Below are 6,171 nucleotides of genomic sequence, written 5' to 3'. Positions count from 1 at the left end.
TAATGTAGAGTACTCGGTCGGTAATGCAGATTGCGCTGTCGGTAATGCAGTACGCTTGGCCGTAACGCAGAGTGCTCGGTCGATAATGCAATTATTTCACTTTTCACTGCGTTTTCCCATACTTTTAAGCAAGATCTAGTGCGTATTCATATAAATAGACTAGAAATTATTTCACTGCACCTTTTTGGAAATCGGTTAAATTTTTGTTCCAAAAAATTATATTATCAACGTAGATGAAGTTTCTCTTTTTTTTTCGAAAGGTACGAAGAGTCGAGGGTCGCAGAGCGTGGCTGGCCAATCTCGCAGTTTTCGAACGATTTCGGAAAATGGTTCCTTGGGACTTCGTGATCGAGATTTTCGAACTCTACGTTAATATTTATGAAATATTAATTGAATTACGAAGCACCTGACTCCAGATAAACGAAAGTTGGTAACGCAACAAAAATAGCAAAGATTTCTTGTTAGAGAAGCGAAATTAAACTTGTAATTTATCGATACTCTGATATGAAAGAAAAACAACTTATCTCTGAATATTTTCATCGAGTAATTAACCGACTTATCTCGGATAATTTTTTCTCTCGGAGGAATGCCTCGAGCAGGGATGGGGGAAATTCTTCAGATAGAAAATTCTGGTCCTCCAGCGAACGAATCCTTTTTTTTTTCAAAAAGGAGAAGGGTTGGGAAGAAGTTTCACCGCGTTGTTTGTTGAAGATCTTCAAGGACCTTCGCCGAAAGGAGTCCTTTATGCAAAACGAAAGAGGTAAGAAATTTCTGAGAAGCTGTTTTTCACTAGAAATGTTTTTCAGGGACCATTATTCGGAGAATTCGTTTTTTAATAACAGGTCGAACCACCTTCTGAAATCCAGAGGATAATTTCTTTAAATGTTTATATTTATTTAAGATTGCGCGACATGGATTTATATATACAAAGTACAATGAAATAGTGTTTTATTAACTATACCTTTAGAAATCAATAAAGAACGTGCTTTCATCGAACATACGATCAGTACTTTTCCAACTAATCAATAATAACGTGGAATCCTTTGAAATAATAATGCGAACCCATCATTTAACCGTATGTATGCTCGACAGTGATGGGAACGATAATCGGTTTCATAATCGACCGCGTGTAATCGCGGGCGGAAAACATGCGAAATTACACACCGCCGTCCCGCTCGCCGTATAATTATCTCGTTATTGATTTTAACTCGGACTACCGTGTAATTTATCGCCGCTTTGTGATAACTTTCAGCGTCGAATTTCTTCAAGGAATCGAGGGGGTTAACAATGCACACGCGTTTCATTTGATTCGGTGTACGCGATAGAAAGCGTTTGGGCGCGTTGTACAAACAGCTCTCGACACTTTCGATTCGTCCTAGAAAACATGCATACGTAACGTGATAATAAAATTCAAAATGAATTTCCCTCGCGAATTAGGCAATAATTACAAGGACATTCGAGGTGGCACGATCACGAACATCTACAAAAATTAAAATATCATTCGGTGGACTACCAATTTTTGCAATGAAACGATTGTTTTCATTTACAGATGCTCGACATCGTGAAAAAACATGAAAAATTTTACAAATCTAACCCTGAAGTTGACACCACTCTTGAACAGATCCACTCTTCTCCTCGCAAGGGTCAACCAGTATCCTAAGTTAAGAATCTTCTGCCAAATTGTGTTTCGAGCGTGAAGGTGTTAAGAACCACTGCTGTACCTCGTCTTGCGTCGATGCATTCTCCAGTTCGGTTGGTTGGATGTAAAACAGGCATCCTGAGACAGTTTGCCGCGGCTTTGGACGCCGTTTATCTCAAGAGTGGCTCTCGTCGCGGATGCCTGGTCGCACGGTTTGCATGCGTGTGTGCCTCCACGAGCAAGCTGCAACGATTAACGTGCACGGGTCGCTTCTGTTCCTCGGCCTGGTGCTGAGAGTTTGCCGCGTACCCTTCACCGGATTCCGATCGGATGCAGTTCGTGCGGGATATCGTTACGTGGGATCACGATCGCTTTGTCGAGATATGGCGGCCAATAATGATCTTAAAAGGAAAAAGAATGTAATTGGCTTCCGTTGAATGGCCATCGATACCGTCGCCATTGCTGCATTGTTGCGCTGCGATTAGGGATCCTTGATTCCAGCGGAAAAAATCAATTCTTAAATTTATACCAGGTCCAGACGGAAAGGTGGTGGAGAATTCCATCGAGGTCCCCTAGCTCCTGTAATATAGTACACGTAATTAAAACCTTTATTTATTTTTAATAGAATTCGTTGAAGAAGAGTTCAAAAGGGCCAGGACAAGATGGTCTGTTATCAAATGTTCGTTGTCCTTCGTAGAAACAGAACCAGGACAAATTCGTTAACGCGATAGCGTACGCGCAAAACTGGTAGCAGTGCGTTGGCTATTTAGGTTACTGCTCGCAATGATAATGCTCGATCCACATTCAGCTTATCGGAGGTCAGGTACACGATTGCGAATGCTACACTTTACTATCCACGGTGGTGTACGCATTCCTCGAGCTCGCCACCCTGGTTGAACAAAGTTATATATCGTTAGTGTTATCAATGCCGGAATTCGTACTGTTAGACTTGCCGCACAACTGCGTGAATTGGATCGACTAAACGCGAGTGGTATCCTCTGGAGGTTACGATTAGGTAAAGGTAGGATAAATATTTCGTAGAATGCGATGTGACGTTCGACACGTTTTTCAGGAAAATTTTTCACATTCATTCGCGCGAAACCATTAGCGTTATTAATTATACAGTCACAATTTCTGCGCAGCAGATTCGTTTTTATCACCACCTACCATCGATAGTTTCGCAGAGGTATCCATGTTTGAACGAGGGAATCGAACGGAAACATCGTTAGAAGTAATGGTTGCACAAGCGGCACCTTATTCGATTATCGAACGCCGATATACCGATCCCCGTAAAGATCTTTTTGTCGGCGCTCTTATGAAACGGGTGACACGCAACACGACGTACAAGATTCAGAGAGTGTCAGCTTCCAAGTTACATATTCAAAGTTCGAGCCAAGTAACCCACGTTGTACAGAGCATCCTAAATTCTTTAGATCCTCATGTAGGAGAGATGTTATACTATCTCCTCATAGCGAGACCTGGTAATTAGTATTACTCGCGACTAACAAGCCTTCAATGCCAATAACACGTTTGAATCGCCATTCATTTTTCCCTGGAGTAATTAGATGTTATGCTGTTCGTACTGGTTCAGCTATTAATTAGCGAACATGCTCTCTATCATCGTGTCTGATATTCTGTAATTTGTAGCAAATTTTGGAGAAAGTATCATCACGTTCGATTAACATTGATCTTGAAAAGCCGCGCATCCAGTCCAGCCATTTATCGTCTTTTCCCATCGGTGGTTTCGTATCCTCGGGCAACCTGAGATCATGTAATCCAGCGAAACGAGAATTACCGTCGGCTCGAAACGCCCGAGGCGCCTCTTCGTGGCTCGTATAACTAATCTTCATGGTCCGTGACCTACCACAAGAAATTCTCTGCCATGGTCGGCTGGAATTAACGCTTGCCGCGTTCGCAGTTAGCCTTGCTATTGTTTCTTGTCGCTGGTGACCCTCCTGCTTAGCCAATGAAGCCGTCGACAGGTTTCAACTGCCAACAGACTATCGTCCAGTGATAAAAGTCCCGTGCCACGCAATCGATCAACCATCTATAATCTTTCATTTCTGACATTTACGCTATCGGTGCGTAGCGCTCGACTGAATGCAAATTGTACGTACAGAGAAACTGGAGCGGTAATTCCTCGTTGTATTGTATTATCAAAGAGACTAACATTAGCACCTAATAAATTCAGGGTTGTTCATTTCTTCTGCGACTGATGATGTACTTGAACACTCGCTGAAAAGTGTTTCGAACTGTATCACTTCACAGGTAAAACCCCGCTAATATGCGTTAAATATTACGTCATTTTCGCCACGAGAATAATTACACCTCGTAAGTTATCTACGAGAATCTTGGCAAAAGAAGCCTGTCGATAAGGGGTCAGCGCTGACGCTGGACCATGAGTAATGGGTGATAATATCAGCGTTATGGCGTTTTTAATTGTCTCCAGTCTCGTTAAATCGATGACATAACTATCTACGAGTAGTATTAGGATCCGTTTCGCACGCATACCGCGCCCTAATCTGGAAGTACGTTGTCCGAATGTTCGACAGGCCATTGAAATGGGTGTGTACCGTTTCAGTGAAATTTCTCACGTATATTTATCGCCTAGATTTTGCACCCACACAGCGTTGCATTGACGTGTTGTCTATCAAGAGTCTATGATTTCCCTTGTTTGGAAACTAGTCCGCGTTTTATTGCCCTGACACGTTAAATCCTGTTGTTTGACCGAAAATTCCTTTCCATCGCTTTTTTAAATAAATTCGAGAGCGATTACTGAAACCTACCATTATTTAACCTGAACTATATAATTGTTCAGGGAACCCAGGAAATCGAAAGAACAGTTTTCGAGCATTAATCATCGCCTAGTTTTCGTCCGGGAACTTTTTCTATTTCGCCAACCTTACCGTGTCCGCGACTCAGGTAAAACCAGTTTCGCAGAATTTTTCAAACTTGTATGATTCAACAGAATAGTATCTGTAGACGCGACTTACATGATGCGTAGGTGGTACCTTTGACTCCGTTACTTTCATTTAGTTGATTTACTTTCATTAGACTTATCTGTAAGGATTTTCCAGGAACAGGGTATACGATATTGCATCGCAAAGGGAAAGAACAGTCATAAACGACCGAGGACCGAGGAGCCCCGAACCAGTCTTACTCGTGCGTTACTTCACGTTACGTAAGGCGGATCTTGATATCAACGCGGCACAGTTACTGTTTTCACCCGGCGTACCACCGGCAGAAAGTGAGAGCTGCAAAAGGATCAGCAGGAATTCGTCCTTTTATTCTCCCAGTCGCCTGTCGCCTTCCTGTATTTGGTCTGGACTGCGTTCCTCTGGAATGGCTCTTGTTTCTTTACTGTAACCGAATGTCTCTTTCAATACCTACCTCGGCAACGTGAACGACCCACCAAAGATGCAAGCCCTCGCAGATCCTCGATCCGTATCGCGCAGTAACCGACACACACAACATGCGAACGAAAGCGAAATGACGTACGACTATGCTCGGCTGTGACGCCAATATAATCACTATGATCGTTAATTTCGCATGAATTACAAAACAGCTTGCACGTTTACAAGCAACTGCGTACTAAACGATACAAGTCGCGATGAAAACCACAGACTGATCCGTACAATTATAGAACCACGTGTATATCATAAAATGCAAAGTCCTGAAAGTCGTGTAACGCAGATATTTTGCAGCGATATACTTCGTAAAACTACCTCGTTAATCGAATAAGTTTATTAATAATCAGAATGAGGAAACAGTCGTGCACGCGTGACTATAAAGAAACTCGAAATCCAAGTGGGGCAACGTTTTGCGATAGAAAGTCCAAGTTTCGCGACTTCCGATTATACTCATATCGGTGTTTAATCGTTTATTAACTTGTTTGTACGTGTCCTCAATTACTTTTCATACAATTACAATTGTAATTACAAACGTTTGAGGATGCTCCCTTGCGTCGGATTCATACTAAACGCAAGCTTTGGTAGGAAGTTCGCAGGGTACGAGTCGTAAAGCGATCAGACATGTCTATTTTCATTTGTTGCAATTTGCACAGCGTGATTCGAATATACAATGTGACGGATAAACACCGTTCCACTCGGTTGATCCCAACGGTATCTGGTTCTGATCAAAACCAGAGGGGAATCTGGAGGCACGACTCCAGAGAGGCCAATACGATTGACGTCACTGCAGCTAGCTCGATATTGAAATCTCGAACCAGTTTTCTAGATCGATGTGCGCGCTACGTTCCCGCGCGGGGTCTCGAAACATACAAAACGCTCGTATGTGCTAGATAGCGCGTAGAAAAAGGGTAAACCGGACAGGGGCTCTGAATCTACGTTGGTACTGCTACCTTGAGACGCTATTTTAATATTAATCTATTTAAGCTATGACATAGATTCCATTTTTGGAAAAAAGAAACGAATACGTCACCTCGCTGAGGGATTTATCTGTTACATCGAGCGTAGTGAACGAGAGGAGGGAATAAAATGGACGCGAAGCGGTAGACATTGTCCCATACTCGT

This window comes from Hylaeus anthracinus, unplaced genomic scaffold (genome assembly GCF_026225885.1).
Source record: "Hylaeus anthracinus isolate JK02 unplaced genomic scaffold, UHH_iyHylAnth1.0_haploid 11982, whole genome shotgun sequence".
NCBI classification, from domain to species: Eukaryota; Metazoa; Arthropoda; class Insecta; order Hymenoptera; family Colletidae; genus Hylaeus; species Hylaeus anthracinus.
This window is presented reverse-complemented; position numbering follows the sequence as displayed.